Below are 19646 nucleotides of genomic sequence, written 5' to 3'. Positions count from 1 at the left end.
CTGAAATCCTAAATCTGTGCTCATTATCATGACAGAATCTCACAGCGTCTTCTGGAAGATTATTTGCCCTCCATGTTGTTGGAATGAACATGTAATTTCTGAAAGGCCCTGACATGGGTGTTCGGTGACAGACCCAACTCTTGGGTTGATGGGGGCATCTTCTGTGGTTAGTGAGGGCATTTTAACATCAAATGTTGAAGAGATTCTCTGACATATTTGGTTAAGATGCCAGGAAATTATCTGAAAAGCAGTGTTGTTGTTGTGTGTACATTAATGTGTGCACACACATATTTTTCCAAAGACAATACAAACAGAACACAGCAGAATGCCAAGTGCATCTTTCAGAAACACCCAGCCTCTGCTGCATGTGAGTTTTCAGTTGGAGCTGAAGGATGAGGGCAACTCTAAGTCTTGATTGAGAACTGGCACCCTATCCAATGCCACTCAAGGTTTGCAGGTTTCCCACTGCACCATCTCTGGCTGAGAAGCTCACCTTACTTATGTATATTTGGAGATACTTGGCTGCATAACAGAGGAGGTCAAGGCTTCTGAAAGCTTGCCCCAGGATGCTGCTTCTCATTAAGGGTGTTTTCCATGTGCTGTCTCAGTGAACATCTTTTATATATATGATATATATCACATATATATTATTGCTCATTTTTCATTCATTTTTTTTAAACAGTGTTTGTTTTCTTTTCTCAGGTGTAGTCAGATAGAATTTCCATCACCAATTCACCTGTGTGCCATCACCATCGTCCCTTGTGTTCCTCCCACCCCCATCTCAATCCCTCTGCCTCCCCCTCCCCTGCAGAATGTCTCTGATATATAGTTATCTGTTTATTTTTGTTTTGTTTTATTGTGTTTTTTAATTGCTACTATTTTCCCCTAATCCTTTATTTGGTTCCTCTATATTCCTGTAAGTGAAACTATCAGATATTTTTCTTTTTTTCTTCTGACTTATTTCACTGAGCATAATTCCTTCTAGCTCTATTGATGTTGCTGTGAATAACATGTTTATCTTTTTTATTGCTGAATGGTAGTCCATTGTGTATATGTACATTTTTTTGATCAGTCATCTATTTTGGGGTATTTGGATTGTTTCCAAGTCTTTCCTATTATAAATAGTGCTACAATAAACATAGGGGTGTAGGCATTCTTTTGAATTAATTTTTTTGTGTCCTTTGAATAGATCCCTAGGAGTGAAATTGCTAGGTCATATGGTAGTTCCATTTGCAGTAGTCTAAGGAATCTTCATCCAGCTCTCCATAGTGGTTGGACCAGTTTGCATTCCAGTGTAGGAGAGTTCCTTTCTCACCACATCCTCGCCAACATTTGTTGCTGCTACTTTTTTTAATAGGTCCCATTCTTACTGGTGTAAAGTGGTATCTCATTGTGGTTTTGATCTGCATTTCCCTGATTATAAGGCATGTTGAACATTTTTTCATGCATCTTTGGCCTTTGGCATTTTCTCTTTGGAGAAGTGTCTTTTAAGTTCTTTGGCCCACTTTTTGACTGGATTGTTTACTTTGTTTTTGTTGAGTCATGTGAACTTTTTGTAGATCTTTGTGATCATTTTGAGTTGATTTTATCCATTTTGATTTTATCCATTTTCTTTTATCCATTTTGAGTTGATTTTTGTGCATGGTGTGAGGTAGTGATCCAGTTTCATTCTTTTGCATGTGGTGGTCCAGTTTTCCCAGCACCATTTATTGATCAAACTGTGCTTGTTCCATTGTATATTCTTTGCTCCTTTGTCAAAGATTAGTTGTCCACATACGTCTGATTTTATTTCTAGGCTTTTTATTTGGTTCCATTGGTCTGTGTGTCTGTTTTTTGTTGCATACCATACTGTTTTAATTATTATGGATTTTTAGTATATTTTGAAGTCTAGGAGTGGGTCCCTCCATTCTCCTTTGTTTTCATTAGGAGAGCTTTGGCTATTCAAGGCTTTTTGTGGCTCCATATAAATTTATCAATATTTGTTCTATTTCTTTGAAAAACATCATTGAGATTTTTATTGAAATAGCATTGAATGTTTAAATTGCTTTTGGTAGGATGGACATTTTGATAATGTTAATTTTTCCAACCCATGAGCAGGGGATGTCTTTCCATTTCTTTGTATCTTCTTTTGTAATTTTCTTTGTATAGGTCCTTCACCTCTTTTGTTAGGTTTATTCCCAAGTATTTGATTTGTTTTGTTTCAATTATAAAATGATTATAAAAATCAAAGCAGAAATAAATGAAATAGAAATCTAAAAAGCAATCCAATAGATCAATGAAACCAAAAATTTGTTCTTCAAAAAAATAAACAAAATAGACAAGCCTTTAGCCAGGCTCACAAAGAAAAAATGGGAGAAAACACAAATAAATAGAATCATAAATGAAAGAGGAAAAATTACAATAAACTCAGTAGAAATGAAAAGAATAATGAGAGATTACTATGAATATTTATATGCAAACAAGTTCAACAATCTAGACGAGATGGACAAATTCCTAGAATGATATAAACATCCAAAGCTAGATAAGAAGAAATAGAACACCTAAACAGACCAATTTCAAGCAGCAAAATTGAAGCAATAATCAAAACTCTCCCCTAAAACAAAAGCCCAGGACCAGATGGCTTCACAAATGAACTCTACCAACCATTTAGAAATGAACTAGTACCTACCCTACACATACGCTTTCAAAACATTGAGAAAGAAGGAATACTACCAAATATTTTCTATGAAGCCGACATTACACTAATTCCAAAACCAAAGACAACAACAACAACAAAAAATTATAGGCCAGTCTCCCTAATGAACACTGATGCAAAAATCCTCACTAAAATCCTTGCCATCAGAATCCAGCAATGCATCAAAAGAATAATACACCAAAATCAAGTAGAATTTATTCCGGGGGCACAAGGATGGTTCAACATCCAAAATCAATTAATGTGATCCAACACATCAACAAAAATAAAAATAAAAACCATATGTTCTTATCAATAGTTGCTGAGAAAGCATTCAACAAAGTTCAACATCCATTTCTGATAAAGGCCCTCGAAATTCTCGGGATAGAAGGAATATACCTAAACATGATATAAACCAGAGGACTGGGGCACAGGCACGCCAGTGGGCAGAGAGGCAGTGAGTCCGGGAGGTAGGCAGCAACAGAGCCTCCCAGCCCCTGCCATCTCCATGTGCTCCCTCTCTCTCTCTGGCTTCTCTTCTCTCTAAATCCCTGTCTTCTCTGCCCAGGTATCAGTATTTATATAGGTGCACGCCCTGTGCTTTCCAGCCTCTCGGCCTGGGTATCTGCAATCATAGTGTGTGTGCCCTGTGCTTGAGCTTCCAAGTGCTTTTTGCACTAACATGTTGTAACGGAGGGAAGGCACTGTGCAGGATCTCTATGATTCGAGCAGAAGGGTGAAGGAGGAGTCCTGCAGCCCTCAGTGGCTTTTTCAGGGTTTAGAGGGATTTTACCAGGTACATGGCAGGCAGGGGTGCCAGGGGGCCGGGAGGCTGGCAGGCCTCCCAGCCCTAGGTGAATATTCACTCTCCCTGGGCTTTCTGGCATTCTCGCGTAGCCTCTGCTGGTTCTCTTCTTCTGTTTCGCTTTTCTTCCTGGTGTTCTAAGATATCACTCTTAAAAGCCCCATCTCAGCCAGGTGTACCCACCTATGTATGCCGATACCCTACTCCAGGTCCCTACCATCAGTCACGCATCAGGACTGCAGGGATACATCATCAACACTAATAGTGGGGGGGCAGAAAAGTCTGACAATTATCTACCCTACACATGTTATCTCATGTGCGCAACAAAATGTAAAAGGAAAATAAGGCTGCAGATGGCAACTGCAGAGGCTAGTGGCGGGAAGGTGGGGAATAAAGCCTGATTTAACCCATTTTCCTTATGGCAGGCCTCCCAGCACCTGGAAAGTCTTCACTCTTTCTGGGGTCCCTGATGTTCTCTTATAGTCTCTGCTTCTCTTTTGCTGCTCTGCTCTTGTTCTGTTGCTCTCGTTCTTCCACTTGTTCTGCTAGCGTCCCCATGATGCCATCCTTATAAGCCCAATCTCAGCCCAGGTGTGCCCACCTATGCATGCCCAGACCCTACTCCAGGTGTCCACCATCAGGCATGCATGTAGGACTGCAGGGATCCATCATTAATGCTAATGGCGGGAGGGCAGAAAAGCCTGATAATTTTTCACTTACCCTGTAATAATACAGGGGGCAGTAATCAGCATTAAAAAGGAACACCAGGGTAGAGGCCATGTTGAATTGGCATCTTTTCAGGACTTTATTCCCCCTGGATGGTTGGGAGGGAGGGAAAGATTTTCTGAATGACTATTAATAGCATTAGATCATTACAACTTATATAATTTTCAATGGTTGTACAATTATACAAAAACATGGCAAACAAACCATAGAATTACACAGAACCCTTTTTAAAAATAAATTGGCATTGGAGTGTTAAAAAAAAAAAAAAAAAAAAAGGAACATGCTATTAATCCATGCAATAAAGGGATGAATCTCAAATGCATTATGCTAAAAAAGAAAAGTGAGACATAAAAGTCTATGAGCTGTGTGATTCCATTCATATGACAATCTTTAGGCAGAACTAGAACAGAAAGCAGATGAGTAGGGAGGTGGACTGATTTTAACGGGGCACGAGGGGAACTACAGGTGATGAAACTGTGTTCTTATCTTTGCTCAAGTTGAGGTGATGCAACTGTGTTCCTACCCCAAACTCCATAAAAGTGATTTTTCCTAAAATCATTTTGATTTAAGCTACCCTAAGAAAAGGTAATTTTATATTAAGACATTATAAGGAAAATTATTTTTTAAAGATTTATTTATGCATACAAGAACTGCGGTATGGGCCAGAGGCATGGGGGGGTGAGAGGATTCACCAGAGACAGAGTGGGGAGCAGAATAGGCATATCGACTGAAATACACTGCTGAGGGGAGCAGCGGGTGAGACAGGAGAGGTCTGCTGTGCCATGTGGGTAGCTCCCTGGAGGGCTAGGGATCAAACTCAGTGCTGCAGAGGCTGCAGATAGCTTCACAATACTGTGCTTAACTACTTGTGCCATGAGGGAGGCCCTGGAAAATGAATTTCTATAGAAATCTAAAATAAGAGTTGAGGAGTCTAGTTTCAGGGAGATAGGAGAGGTGGGAGAATATTTATCTGGGGCTTGCTATTGTCATCTCCCTTCACTGAGCCCTGCTCATCTGCTCCTCATCTGGTCTCCTCTTGCAGACCTCCTCCAGCACTTTCAGTTCAGAACCTCTATGCAGATCTGTAAGGGCAGGACATGGGCACAGGTGCAGGTTTTCTGATCCCATGCAGACCGGGTAAAGGAGGAGTCAGAGTCCTCAGTGGTTTTTTGCAGGTCTTTTATTGGGGTTCACCAGGCATATGGCAGGCAGGGGTGCTGACTGGGGGGCTGGGAGGCTGGCAGGCCTTCCAGCCCCCAGCAAGTCTTCACTCTATCTGGGCTCTCTAGCGTTCGTTCTGCTGCTTCTCGGCTTCTCTTTCGGTTCTGCTGCTGCTGGCTGGGGCTGCTGGTGTCCCCCCCCGTGACGCCGCCCTTAAAAGCACAGTCTTAGCTCAGCTGAATCCCATCTACCTATGCCCACACCCTACTCCAGGTGCCCGCCATCAGGCATGCATTCAGGACAAGGATCCATCATCTATCCTGATGGCGGAAGGGCAGAAAAGCCTGATATTTTCTTTACCCTACAGTCCACCCCCTCAGGGTTTTCTGCCATACAGTCTATACATACATATACAATTTTCTAAGCAAACAAACAATGCAGCCATGGCCCACAAAAGCAAATACATCAAATATAACAAAATACAATATAACAAAATACAACAGAACACAAATAAGTCCAGGCAGGGCACCAACCAAGTGCAAAAGACAATTATTGGTACCAGCAGATGAGCCACCAAATCTGCTGCCGAAGGCACTGCTCATACGAGGGAGGGGAATCACTCACGGCATCTACTATAACATACCAGGAGCCGTCAGGCTTCCTGGCCTTCTCTGGCTGTAGTCTCGGCTACAAGGCGCACACAGCATCCACCCCCAGGATGCACTAGCTCTGGGATTGGCAATTTTATTCTGTTGGGGGTAATCGCCAACCCTTAGGGTTTCTGTCTGCAGTCGCTCCAACACTCGGCCTTCATGGCCACCCATGTGACTCGCAGACCCCTGCACTCAGGCCAACCCACTGCACAAGCACATGGGTCGGGGATCCAAACTCTGCATTTGGCTTGGGCTCCACCCCAAGCCACATTCCCCACCCGTCCCCCAAGGACAGGTTCCTCAGCTCCTCACCCTCGCTCAAGAATGAGCAGGGCATCACCCACAGGTGATTTTACGAGACTCACAGGTCTTCAGCATACCCAGGCTGCTTAACAGCCGCTCAGGGCTTCTCAACTTATCATCAGTACCAGCTTTTGCCTTCTTAGTTGGCTTTTCTCCTCCACCTGGCTGCTGGGCATGCACAGGCTGCTTTTGGCCATCAAGGCCCACTGGCCACCCCCAGATTCCCATCTCTTGGGGTTTACAAACAAAACTGTTCCACCCCCAGGGTCCCAAAACATATCAACCTGCAAGGTCCTCCGCCTTCTGGCGGCATTGTCAGTCCAAGTTTATCAGTCCATGTCCATTGGCCTCTCCCTGCGTCAGCAGCGGCCTGCTGCCTCAGGGGTCATTGGCTGGTCCTTTCCGGTGTCATTGGCTGGTCCTTTCCGGTGTCATTGCCTGGTCCTCTCGGGCGTCTCCTCCCTGCGAGGTCTCGTCCCACAGCTCCGGACCGTATCCACCTTCTGTGCCGCCATGGTGCCTCCAGCGTCATCACAGGCAAACAGTCTGTTCTCCTTAGTCCCTCCAGGTCTTCGGAGGGCTCCAATACCCGTCTACATGGATCTTGCCGACTTACGCCAATTGTAAAGGCAGGACATGGGCACAGGTGCAGGTTTTCTGATCCCATGCAGACCGGGTAAAGGAGGAGTCAGAGTCCTCAGTGGTTTTTTGCAGGTCTTTTATTGGGGTTCACCAGGCATATGGCAGGCAGGGGTGCTGACTGGGGGGCTGGGAGGCTGGCAGGCCTTCCAGCCCCCAGCAAGTCTTCACTCTATCTGGGCTCTCTAGCGTTCGTTCTGCTGCTTCTCGGCTTCTCTTTCGGTTCTGCTGCTGCTGGCTGGGGCTGCTGGCGTCCCCCCCGTGACGCCGCCCTTAAAAGCACAGTCTTAGCTCAGCTGAATCCCATCTACCTATGCCCACACCCTACTCCAGGTGCCCGCCATCAGGCATGCATTCAGGACAAGGATCCATCATCTATCCTGATGGCGGAAGGGCAGAAAAGCCTGATATTTTCTTTACCCTACAAGAACCCAGGTGCAGGCATCTGATTGGCTTGTCCTTTGCCCACTGGAAAACCTAAAACCTATGGAATGGGTATCTTTGGACCAAATGTCACTCACAATCCCCATCAAATCAACTGCTGGATAGGGACGAAGGAAGTCTGGATTATTGGGGGGACAATAGACATTCCATGTGGGAAGGCCCTATGCTGGTTGGCTCCTGGAGGGACAGATCTACCCTTTCCTCCCCTTTGGGATAGAGTAGAAACATTTGATAGAGAATGCCAAGTTTTACCTTCAGTCCTTTGCAGCCTGATTTCTTGTCAAACCTCCCAATAACCCCATGTCTACCCCCAGGCCCAGCCCAGCCCAGTATTCTCTGAGAAATGCAACTGCTTGGTAAATTCTTTCTTGTCTGTGGTGAGGCACATACCTCTTCTTCAATGTGGAAGGCCTTTTCTCTAGTTCCCTCTCACTAGAACTTCGCATGTTAGATGCCCCAGAACTCTGCCAGCCCTTGCCATCTCCAGGGAGGCAGTCCCACCTCCAGGAAGCCTTTCCTGAATGCTGCTAGGCTCCCCGCCTTTGTATTCCAGGTAGTTTATGTTTTTCTTATAAGATACTTCAAAGAATCATTGTGTTTGGAATACTGGTGCAATGTGTGTATGGTGGGTGAATCTGCCAATCCAGATTGTCCCTGGGGGTATAAACTCTGTAGGGTAGTGGTAAACTCAGGGGTGTATGGTATGAGCAAGATCCTCAGAATTTCTGAGGAATATTATGATTGTGTTAGGATTACAGATAAATCCTACCTCTTGGCGAGGGGAGGGTAGACATTGTTTATTACTGTTGACCTCCTAAATGCAGTCACCATGCACAACAGGACCATGGGACTGGCCTTCATCACCGATACAGCATGGGGTGTCACTTCCAATCAGAGGGCTTTAGGGTTAGGGTGATGTTCTTCACCTTGTTCTCTTTTCCTTTGCTAAGATTGTGGCAAAGTTTGAGACAGTGTCTGTGACCTATAGCATATCACTCACTGTTTCACTAATAAATTCATTTGCATGACATTATTTCTTCTCACCAAGTGCCCTTTTGAGTCAGATGATACCCCTGCTGGGTTAACAATAGTGAGCCACACAGGATTGCTTTTGTCACATACTTTATGTCAACATGGGAGACATATGTTAGTTACCAATTATAGAGTCTCTGAGATTTTCTTTTAGTTGTAGTAGTTTTCTAGCACAAGCCTGGATAATGGAATTCCTCCCTATCTTAAAATCCTGTCTTCTGTCCTGACACGTACACAGAACATTTCCTCTTGGTGAAGCTCTTGAACACAAAGTCATGAGGTCTTGCCCCTGGAAGGCTGAGTTTTCTAGGGTGATTTATATACTGCACAACTGTGTTACACACAGGTTGCCATCCCTCTGAAGGGAGTATGTGGGCAGTGGGCATTTGGAAGCAAGAGAAGGTACTGTCCACGGGACTGATTTGGCCAGGATCAGAGTGCAGGAGACAGCAGTAACTTCTGCAGCCACAAGAATGATAAATTCATGAATGTGAACTATAAAGTGGCACTGAATCGACCCTACCCAGAAAGGAAAGTCCTGCATTGATGTTTATGAAAGCCAGAAAATGTAGAGAATGAGGGCCTGCCCCAGGAATTCTGGGTTTCAATGTCAGTATGGCAACACTTGGGAAAATTTATTTTGGTCTCTTCTCAGTGAATAGTGATGTTTGAAAAGCGAAATGCTTTGCAACAGCTAAATGCAATATTTGACCCTAAATTGGATCTGGTAACAGACAGCAAAGAAATAAATGATGTTACAGATCAACTGGAAAAATGGAATAAGGACCTAAATTAGATGTATTTTATCAATAACAATTTGTGAATTTGGTAACTGTATAGTGGTTATATAGGACAATATTCCTTCTCTTAGGAAAGAGGTATCAAAGTACATAGAAGTAAGGGGCTGTGGTATTTAGAATTGACAAATGAGTCAGAAAAAAAATATAACTAGGTATATAGGAGCTTTTCAAACATCTATAAATTTACCTGCCTAACAGGGCTTTCTGATAGGTATAAGTATTCATTACTGATTGGAGATTTTAGCAAAACTGTAAGGTTCAAAGTTTATACACTGGTGAAAAGTTGCCAAAATCAAGTCTTCCCTTTAATTTTCTCTGGAGTCCGTTGACCGCAGTAAGAGTCTTTTATGCTCCTTTCCTCCAGGAATTTGTGATCTTCACATTATTCTCTCAGATTTTCATCTTATGGCCTTATGGGCTTGGGTCAATGGATAGATAGTTTTGGTAAACATATTCCAGTGACAGGAAAATTACATTTGTCCCAATGTGGGAAAAGTAAGAGCTATAAAAAGCACCTAAAAAGAACTCTGGCACAAGATAGTTCTGACTCCTTTGTCTGCACTTACCAACTACTTGATCTTGTGCAAGTTATTTAATTTCTGAAGGAACAGGTTTCCCAGTTGGTGCAGTGGGCATCTCTCAGTAACAACCTCAGAGGGACATTGTAGGGGTTAAATAAGAGATTTATGAACGTTTGGCAGAAAATGCATAGTCAATAAAGGGAAATTTACCTCTGTAGTATGTTTTCATAACATCAAGCCCCAGAAAAAGACAGTATTATTCTCTATGTATTATAATTTTGACTCCGTAGTGACATAAACAATCTTATTAATGATGATGGTTCCTTTGCCCAGGCACTTTATGGCAGGTATGACCTCATTCAGCCCCCGGCAAATGGCTCTCAGGCATCAGTCCACACCAACGATAAGGACACAGAGGCTTGGCATCATTAGGAAAATAAGTTAGGCCTCCGCCCCCGCCCGGTTCGCCTTAGGTGGGGAAATCGAAGCTCAGAGAGGAAAGGCCCAGACCCAGACCCGGGCTGGGCGAGTGGACACTGCAAATCCAGCTTCTCCTTTCCTGGGCCGGGGCCAGCAGCCCCCGAGAGTCCGTGGCAGCCGTAGCCTGGTCCTTGCGCCCTGCACAGGCTGAAGGGTTTAGACTGCACCGTTAGTACTTCAAGTTTCAAAGAATTCGCTTACGAATTGCCTTTCCGGATAGGTCCCCGTGTCTTTCCCCAGCGCCCGAGCTTGGGCTGTGGGGGTCCCGCACGGTGCGGGGGAGGCTCCGGGCCGCTCGCCCCGGGGCCCCACCGCCCCCAGGTCCAGCCCGCGCCCTGGGCACCCGCGCCCCGCCCTGAGCCCAGGCCCCGGCTCCTCCCGCGCCGGCGGCCCGGAGCGGTCGGGGCGGCACCCTCGCGGCGGGAGGAGGAGCAGGAAAGGCGGCCGGGGGAGGAGGCGGGGCGGGGAAGGCGGGGGCGCGGGCGCGGGCGCGGGCGGGGCCGGGCGGCTTTAAAGCCCTTGGAGGGCCGGGGCGCCGGGAGGGGCCGGCTAGGAAGGGCGCGGCCGGCCCTCTGCGGGCTCGACGCTCGGAGGCCGCGGACGGGTGCGCGGAGCCCGAAGTTTGCGCGCAGCCCCTCGGCGGCGGTGCGCGGGGCCCGGCCCGCCTGCCCGCCCGGCCCCGGGACCCGCGCCGCCCGGCCGCCCGAGTGTCGCCGGCGGCCACGCGGAGGCGGCCCGGAGCGGCGCCCGGCAGGTACGGAGTTGGCGGGCAGCGCGGCGGCGGCAACTTACTTTGTGGTGGACGCGGCGGGGCCGGGCGGCGGCGTCCCCGCGCCCGCATTGTCTGCGCGCCGCCGCCCGGGCCGGGATGCGGGCGCCCGCGGGGCGCGGCGGCGGAAGGGCGTCGCCTGCGGGCTGGGGGCTGGGGGCTGCGGCGCGGGCGGGCGGTTTCGCGGAGGCGCGGCCCCGGCGTCTGGGGGGCCCTGGGGGAACCGACCTCCTCGACGCCGCCTCTCGCGGGCCGCCTGCGCCCGCTGCCGTCAGCGCCCAGGCCTGCGCCCCGCGCCCCGCGCTGCGCCCGCGCCGGGTCGCCCCGGCCAGGGGGGCTGGACACTCCCCGGCCGGAGCGCGGCCCGGTCTCGGGATCTGTGGGGCTTTTTGTTTGTTTCTGTGGCTGACCCGGTTACCCGCCATGGGGCCTAACACCAAGTTGCGGGCTCGCGGATTAGCCGCCCGCCCGCCCGCCGGGGAAAGGTGATAAGAGCCGGACCGTTCGCAGAAGAGAATTTCTGATGCAACTCCAAGCCCTCGCGGACCGCCTCTCCGGACGCCGCCCGGCCCCGGCCCCAGGCGTGTGCGTTATGGAAATAAGCGTATTCTGTACTTTTTTTTTTTATTGTTGTTCCTTTTTTCTTGGAATTGGAAGAAAGGCCAACTTTTGTTGTTTGCTTTGACAGAAATGTTGGGTAAAGTAGGGACGAGTCAGAGGGGACTTGAATGGCCATGGTCTTGATGATGATGCATTTGAAAGAATGTTTTCTTACAAACATTGTGCCCAGTGTCATTGAGGAGATGCAAAGAAAAGAGCAAAATAAGTAGCTCTGCGTGTAAATATGTGTTATTGCACAACTTTCTCTTTGCTGCTGTTTAAAAGGGAAGGCCCAGAACACTTTGTTTCTAAAAATGCTGATTCAGCCATTTGGAGCCCCTGAGTTTCAGAAATGGTGCTCAATTTAACGTTTCCTTCACTTTTACTAGGAACACATGTTAGTGCAGCAACAGGCATTGCCTAGCGCTGAAACACAAAGCTGGTGATTTTCCACAAAACTTAAAGTCCCCCTTTCTTTCCACAAGGGAAAATAGGCAGTATTTAGTTTTCTTACTTATTTCAATGGTGAAGTGTCTTTTAGGGGAATATTTTATTAAGGAAAGGGCTGAAACCAAATGTGTTACCAGGAATGATTCTAGATTACTACTTTTTCCTGCTAAAAATCAGAACTCTAGGGTTACAGGACTGGACTGGACTGGACTGTATTTGGGTTTTGATAGGTGCTGTTCAAAGAGCAGCCTGCCCAGACCATTCCCCAGATTACAGGGAGGGAATCTGAGGACAGAGTTATACACCCAGCAAGAGTTACACAGGTATAACTGAGAAATGTTGCACTGATGCTTATGTAGGATTTCACTCTTTCCCGGAGACACAGTTCCAAACTCTTGTTGCTTTTAATACTCTGCACACCTCACCTTCAGGAACCCCACTTTCTAGGCTTGGAACCAGGCCCAGGATGTGAATTGGAATGCCCAGGATCATATGGCCAGTGAGTGACAGCTGTCACCAGAACTTAAATTTTGGATTTTTTTCAGTCTTGTGTATTTTATGCTTTTGCACAAGTACATCTGACTCTGAGAGAGAAATGGTCTGGAGGAGGTTTCCCCTGCCAGTTAATTGACCTGGAGAACTAGGAAGCTTGGTACCATCCCTTAGCCTTGTGGCCTGCCAGTTTTCCAGATTCTTTTCCTATTCCCGGACCATTAATAGTACTTTCTTTAAGTACTTTCTACACTTCAAAACACATTTGTTTTGGGAAGGAACACCGGTATCCTTGTAGTCACGAGATCGATACGGTAGTTATTTGTATTGTAATTAAGTGTTTTAATGAAAAGTTGTGTACCCCTAAAATCAGCTTTTGCATATTGCCCATGATCTGCACTGCTTTTGGGGCAGCATTGGACAGAAGATGGCAGGTTTATGTTCAGGGCTTTGTGTGATGGTGGCCACAAGTATTGGAATCAGGGAACCCTGGCTGAGTTGTAGTGACATTCTCTGTATCCCATCAGCTTCCAGTGGGAGAGAAGAGCCAAGACAGAACTTAAGAGCTGACCTAGACTTTTGCTTTTGAGGATATGGCCAATCTAGACTTTATAACATATAAATACCTTGAACAAAGGCTTCTGTTTTACCTTTAGCTGTAGGAATATTAGAGCTGTTGGAATTTTGGGTTGGTATAACTGATTAAACCTAGCACTTTAAAAGTGGCATAATTTAAGGGACCTGTTTCTTTAGAATTCTGCCCAACAGAATTCTGCCTTAACTGCAGGGGAAGGAAAACCTGCACCATGATAGGTGGGGTATATTTGAGCTTGTGTCTAGGGTTAGGTGGCCTGTCAAAACTGAGAACTGATTGCAAGGACTTCCATACTTTTTCATAGAAAGAAAGCCTCTATGTTGCAGTTTGAAGCATAATCCCCATGTTTCTCAATGTTAAACCTGTGTGGAATTGTGGAATCCTGAGGAGGAAATGTTTGCCTTATCTTTCATTTAAGTAATACAATTTTATGTTAAAAAAAAATTTTTTTTGTGATTTTTTTTTTTAGATTGATTTATTTATTTATACAAGAACTGGGGTAAGACCAGATGCACGGGAGGGTGAGAGGATTCACCAGAGACAGAGCAGGGAGCAGAACAGGCAGACTGACGAAATACACTGTTGAGGGGAGCAGCGGGCGAGGCAGGAGGGGTCTGCTGCGCCATGTGGGACACTCGCCGGCTGGCAGGGATTGAACTGGCTGGCAGGGATTGAACCGGTGCTGTAGAGGCTGCAGCAGCTTCACAGCGCGGTGCTCAACCGCCTGAGCCACCAGGGGAGGCCCTTATATTCAAAATTTAATAAAACTTTTTCTTCACCGGAGATTTAAAAAAAAAAAAAACTGTCTAATTTTCATTTAACTGAAAGTTTGCAAAATTATGGAAGAAATAAGATAATTACTTGGGTATGGGAGGCCTGACAAATAGGTGCTCTGGACCCCCACGTACCTTCTACAAGGTCTACGCTAATGGGTATGTAACTGATCTAATCCCTCCCGCCCCTGACTGGCGTCATCATTGTGTTAGATTGTGTGACACACTTCTGGAGAGCTGTGTCCAGGCCTTCTCCCTCCTGCCAGGGACACCTGTGCCTTGGTTATCAACCCTGGCTTTGAGAGATTTCTGTACTGATCTCTGAGGAGTGGACTTTGATGTGCTTCTGGTGATCTCAAGGTCTTTTAACTTTAAGGAGATGTAAGCAGGTGAAGTTTAAAGCTGCTGGCCTGTGGAAAGGTTGACTTCAATAATATTGGAAGGGAAAGGGGGTGGGTGTCCTTTGCGATAGCAACAAAATAAGCCATGTCACAGGGTTATCCAAAATCGCTTCAGGTAGAAATGAGTTGTTCTCAGTTCCCTGCTTTTGGGATACACCCTTTTTGACAGTGTGGTGGAAGAGATTGGTTTGGGGATGAGAGAAGACTTCCTTTCATAAGTGCTGTTCTGCGCATCCTTGAAAGCCGGGGATGCTGATGTGGAACTAACTACTCCGCCATTTGGGTCATAGTCTGATGTTAGGGTTCATGCCTGGAATGTCTGGGATAAGGTGGGTTTATCATAACGGATGCCACTGGCAACACTGGAATAGTATTTCTCTGGTTCAGCCATCATATTTATATGTAGGTTTGGGGGTGATTTCCCTTGATTGTTTAGATTGTTAATTTAAGGATCTGGTTATCTGGGTTGGACTAGACAGAGTGGGCTATGCTTTTTATTATTTACTGTGGAAATTGGTGCCAAGGAGGAACTCCCCTGCTTGCTATTTTCTTCTCTTTTTGCTTTTTTGACCAGGGCATTGATCAATGCTAATAATTCCTGTGCAGGAGGACCCACTGGGGGGTCATAGACATGCTGTCCTTGGAAGGTTGTTGGGAAGTTCGATGCTCTTGCAGTTGGGGGAATCTGGGCACATAGTATGGCACTCGTGGGCACCCTTTCTTGTCTGAGAGCAGCTTGTATGCTTGGCTGTCTAGTTTTCTGCTATCTTCAGCTCTGCTAGAAGGATGACTGCTTTTTATATTTCTGTCTCATATTTGTGTGTGTCACTGGTGCAGATTATTGAGTTGATTGTAGTTCTGTGAGTGAGTATCCTTCTCCTCCCTTTGTGCGGCAGTTTGAGCTCTTCACAGGTTGGATTCTGAGAGCAAAGATGGATGGTGAAATGTAGACCTTACCTGATGACAGACCTTTTGAGCCAGACTATAGTGAATAGTAGTCATCAAAACTTGGTTTCCTGTGAGATGAGAAGCCACTGAGCTACACAGGTGGCTGCAGTGTTGTGCATAGAGGGGCCTCTAAGTCTGGCAAATGATGCTGGGTAGTAAGTCTTTAGGCCCCAAGTTTGGCTGATATCTAGAGTCTACAGAAACACTTATTCCAGTTGGGGCTGAACTGAGAGTGGACTGCTTGTCCTGACGGGCTGACTGTGTCCCTGGGGAGTGACTCTATACTACGATGGCCACACTGTGTTAGTGACAGCCCTGAATCTCCCTGAAGTCCTGCCCAGATTTTCCAGCCAGATCATTAGGCCTGGTCACCAGCAGCTACAGTTCACCTAGTAATGTGGAATCAAAAAACACTTAGCACAGAAAGAGCTTGGTAAGTGGTGGCCCTGGCCATTGCATCATAATATCACAACTGAAAACATGCTTGGTGGCTGGGGTCCTCACTTGTCATTTCACTGCAGGTAGGACCAGTTGGTGGCCTGAAGTCTGCTGTTCCTATCTGTGAGCTCTCAGCTGTGTCATTAGGGGCGTTCCATAGGGGTCTCTAAAAGAAAATCACAAAGGGTTCTGAAGACACCCATGAACCTTCTTGTTCTTATCCTGTCATGTGGGAACCACAGCAGGAACCTGCAGGACCACTCCATGCTGCTTGGATCCCACTGAGATGGATCCCTCTACAAGAGGTTCACTTCTTTGATGAATTGAACCTTTGGTTCACTACTTGGCTTTTTTAACTTTCATTCTGAGAGTGGGCAATGGTTTCTTCTAACTTTCCATGAGTTGAGAATTCCTTTCAGTATCAAAGCTTTAATCATCTCTAATAATAATAGTAATTTTAGAATTTTTCCACTTCAAGAAATCCATAGTGCTCTAGAAGCTTCTATGAATTGAGTAACTTTTAAGTTCAGAAGTTTGTACAATAGCCTGATGCATGCAGCAAGTCTCTTGGCTTAAGGGTGGCCCTGTGCTCTAAATCTGGTTCCCTACTTGGAAGTGCTCCTCTTAGGACATCTCATTGGTGGGTGGTGGAGCCAGCTTGTCCAGTGTCCTCTAATTGTTCTGTAAGGACTGGCACAGTCTGTGAGTTATGTTACCTGAGAGCTTTTTTCTAGGGTGCTTTTTTCTAGGGTGCCCCCTGTTTTCTTTGAAACTGTGTGAATTTCATGGATCCTCCAAGATGTTTCTAGAGAAATGAGAACATGAGACTTTTGCTGGTCTCTGTAGTGGTGTGTGTCTGGGCGAGGGGGTGGATTATCCTTTAACCGCAGTTCTGGCCTGGCCCTCTCCCTACCAGAAGCCTGTAGGGCTAACCTGGATACAAATAGTCTCTGGCCTGGCCTGCCCTCCTACTTCTGTCCTTTTGAAGAATCACCTGACTTTCTGGTGCCTCAGCACTCAGAGCAGGCTGTTTTTAAATTTAGTTTGATTTTTAACTAGAATGATACATGTACATAAAGTCATATAATTCCCCAGAAGTAACAAGGCTTATCAGTAGTTGCTTTCTGTATTTGCTTCCATATTTTTAAGTGAATGTCTATGTAACATTGCAATTCTGAGCCACCTGCCTTTTTCCCCTGCTACCCCCCCACCCCACCCCCACTTCAGTTTCAGTATGATTCTTTGACATTCATCCTTGGAAGGTGAGGAGTAAACCCTCTGTCCATTCCCATGTTACACTTGCACTACCTGCTTTGCCGTTGGCTAAGATCTGCTGGACCAACATGCGTTGCAGAATGTGACAGTCTCTAACTTCTACTCCTAGCTGAGCCATATAGTTTATTATGATCACTTTTTGTGTATTCTAGGGTGTTTTGTTTTCTCCTGGAGCTGTTTTTGCATTTGCTTAGCTTATGTACTTATCTCTCCTTACCTCTACCCACACTCCAAATAGGCACTGTTGTGCAAATCTCATTTCAGACACCAAGTATTGTGCCAACATTAACTTTTGCAAGCAATTTCTCATGTGCCTTTTGGCCCACATTAAACCTGGTGCCCCTGAGGCTCTTTGCTTAGCTTCTGTCCTGAAATCTTTCTTCTCCATCATCCTGGGGATGCTCTTCCATCATTCTGGAGTCTTCCTTCTCTGTCATCCTGGGGATGCTCAGCTGTCATTTCAGGATCTTCTGTCTCCATCCTGGAGATGTCCTTTGCCTTTCTCTATCTAATGACTTCCTCTTTTCTTCCTAAAATTTGATGAAGAATATTCTATAATAGCTTCCAAAATACAGGCGCATGCTAAGTTCTGAGAACATGTATGTCTGAAAATACTCTTGTTCTACTCTGACAGCTAATAGTTTGTCCAAATATAGACTTATAAATTGGAGATGGGGTTGAAGATGAAGCTAATCTGAGTCTCAGTTTTTTGTATTATACTTCATTGTTTTCTTTTTTTAAGATTTATTTTTGTTTATTTATGCATACAATAACTGGGGTGTAGGCCAGAGGTGTGGGGAGTGGGGTGAGAGAATTCACTAGAGACAAAGTGGGGAGCAGAACAGGTGGATCTACTGAAACACACTGCTTAGCGGTGTAGCCGGTGAGACAGGAGAGGTCTGCTGCGCCATGTGGGTCAGCTCCCTGGCTGAGGATTGAACTCATGCTGCAGTGGCTGGTGATAGCTTGATAGTGCTGACGCTTAACCCCTTGCACCACCAAGGAGGCCTTTATTATTTATTTATTTATTTATTTATTTTTAAGCTTGTAGGATATTTTCTTTGTATCTTTGGAAATTTCTTGAGGATGTGCCTTATTGGAGTTTTTCATTAATTACAGGGGTATGTCAGGGGTCCCTTCAAGCTGGAAACTCAGGTCCTTTGGGCCTGGGATATATTTTGAACTGAAGCTGTAAACTCTGAGAGTGGCTGGTGTTTGTGTCCTTACCCATCAGGGTAGAAGTGGCTTGTGAGGAGGACAGAGTAATGAAGGGAGAAGGGGTGTTTTGGGGATTGCCTTGAGAACTGTGGCCCAGTAAACAAGGGCCCTGCTTGTTGGGCAAGGTCATAGGGTGTTACCAGTTATGTGGGGTTTGGTTCTGGGGTTTATAGTGCACATGAATCAGGCATGCTTTTCTCTTGTCTTCTTCAGAAGTGCCATCCCCTTGAAATTAAGGAGTGTGGTTACAAATAGGGCTGCCAGGGCCCTGCCGTGTGGTCCTCTGAGCACACAGAGTAATGGGGGTGGGTCACATCAGGCATACTTGGGAGAAAGGGCTGGGTCCTACACTTGCTGGGATGGCTTCTGGCTTTTCTGCTTTGCAGCATATCCAGCTGTGTTTGGGGGTGCTTAGGTCTGTGCGAGTGCCTGAGCTCTGGTGAATTGTGTGGCAATATCTTACAGTGGGTTGATACTGTGAGCTAGGCATGGATGCAGGAGCCACTGGCACCCCCCTCCCCGCCACCCAATCCTGTGACTGGTTGTCCTCATCTACTCTCCAGCCAAGAAAGTTATACTGGAGGATCTGGACAGGACCTGGTAATCAGTAGCTACCACTTGCCATAGCCTTTTGGGACCCAGGGGTTCCAGGCAGCTCCCTGTCTAGTTCTCTGTGGATGTTAACTGTCAGATGTGTTATGTAACCACTTCTAATCTTTTCATTGTTTAATATGTAACAAGTAATAACTGCACCCAGATAAATGGGCCTTTATCTCTCAGCCAAGTGGTGGGCAGTGAGTGTGGGAGCCACTGGGGAACGGAACAGATAGGGAAACGGGACCTTTTTCTCTGTAGAAAGTGGAATACCAAGGCCTGCCTGAACTCAAAACTCTGATAACACATCTAATCTGGTATAAAAGTCTCAGGATAAATGCATCTCATCACTTTGTCTTTTTTCCAAAATCCTTCCGCTTGATAGAAAGGACCTATCAGTTGACTTGGGTGAATGAAGGGTTGTGGGGAGATCCGTACCCTTGATGATGTTCAACAAATTCCTGCAAACACAGGGGCGACTGCCTTGTGCTTGCCCTTAAGAAAAACAGAAATCACCATGAACGGGCCTCTGATGAGCAGCATCTGTCAGTTGACAGCAGGAGCTCTGCTGAGGTGTGGATAGAAGTCTGTTGGAGGTACACTGAGGTGACTGCTGTCCTGGAGGCTGCTGTCTGTGCTCCCTGGTGGCTTGGCCCCAGCCAAGTGGAAAAGAGGTCTTCTTTTTTTATGTTTGTGTGATTTTGACATGTTGATGTCCAAGTGCTGAGCTTCAAAGTCTGGCTAGATTGGCTGTGGGACAACACTGCCTTTAGTAAAGTGCATGTCTCTGCTTCGCTTTCAGTTCCTTTTGGGGGTTGTCTCTGTGTGTGGTGGGAGTAGGTCTCATCACTCCCTACT

The 19646-nt window shown here is 46.2% G+C and overlaps 1 protein-coding gene across 2 annotated transcripts in view; it reads left to right on the top strand.

The window, feature by feature from the left end:
• The first annotated feature begins 10944 nt into the window (after nt 1-10944).
• GRB10 (growth factor receptor bound protein 10) overlaps nt 10945-19646 on the top strand; it is a 196909-nt gene continuing 188207 nt past the window's right edge. The window contains exon 1 of one of the 2 annotated variants that reach the window (XM_054695876.1): nt 10945-10989. The gene's annotated coding sequence lies outside the window, so the exon portion shown is untranslated. The remainder of the gene's footprint in view (nt 10990-19646) is intronic. The other variant, XM_037493465.2, reaches the window with a different exon arrangement.

Source organism: Talpa occidentalis, unplaced genomic scaffold (assembly GCF_014898055.3).
Source record: "Talpa occidentalis isolate TD23 unplaced genomic scaffold, MPIMG_talOcc4v2.1 talOcc4.10, whole genome shotgun sequence".
Classification (NCBI taxonomy): Eukaryota; Metazoa; Chordata; class Mammalia; order Eulipotyphla; family Talpidae; genus Talpa; species Talpa occidentalis.
This window is presented reverse-complemented; position numbering and strand designations above follow the sequence as displayed.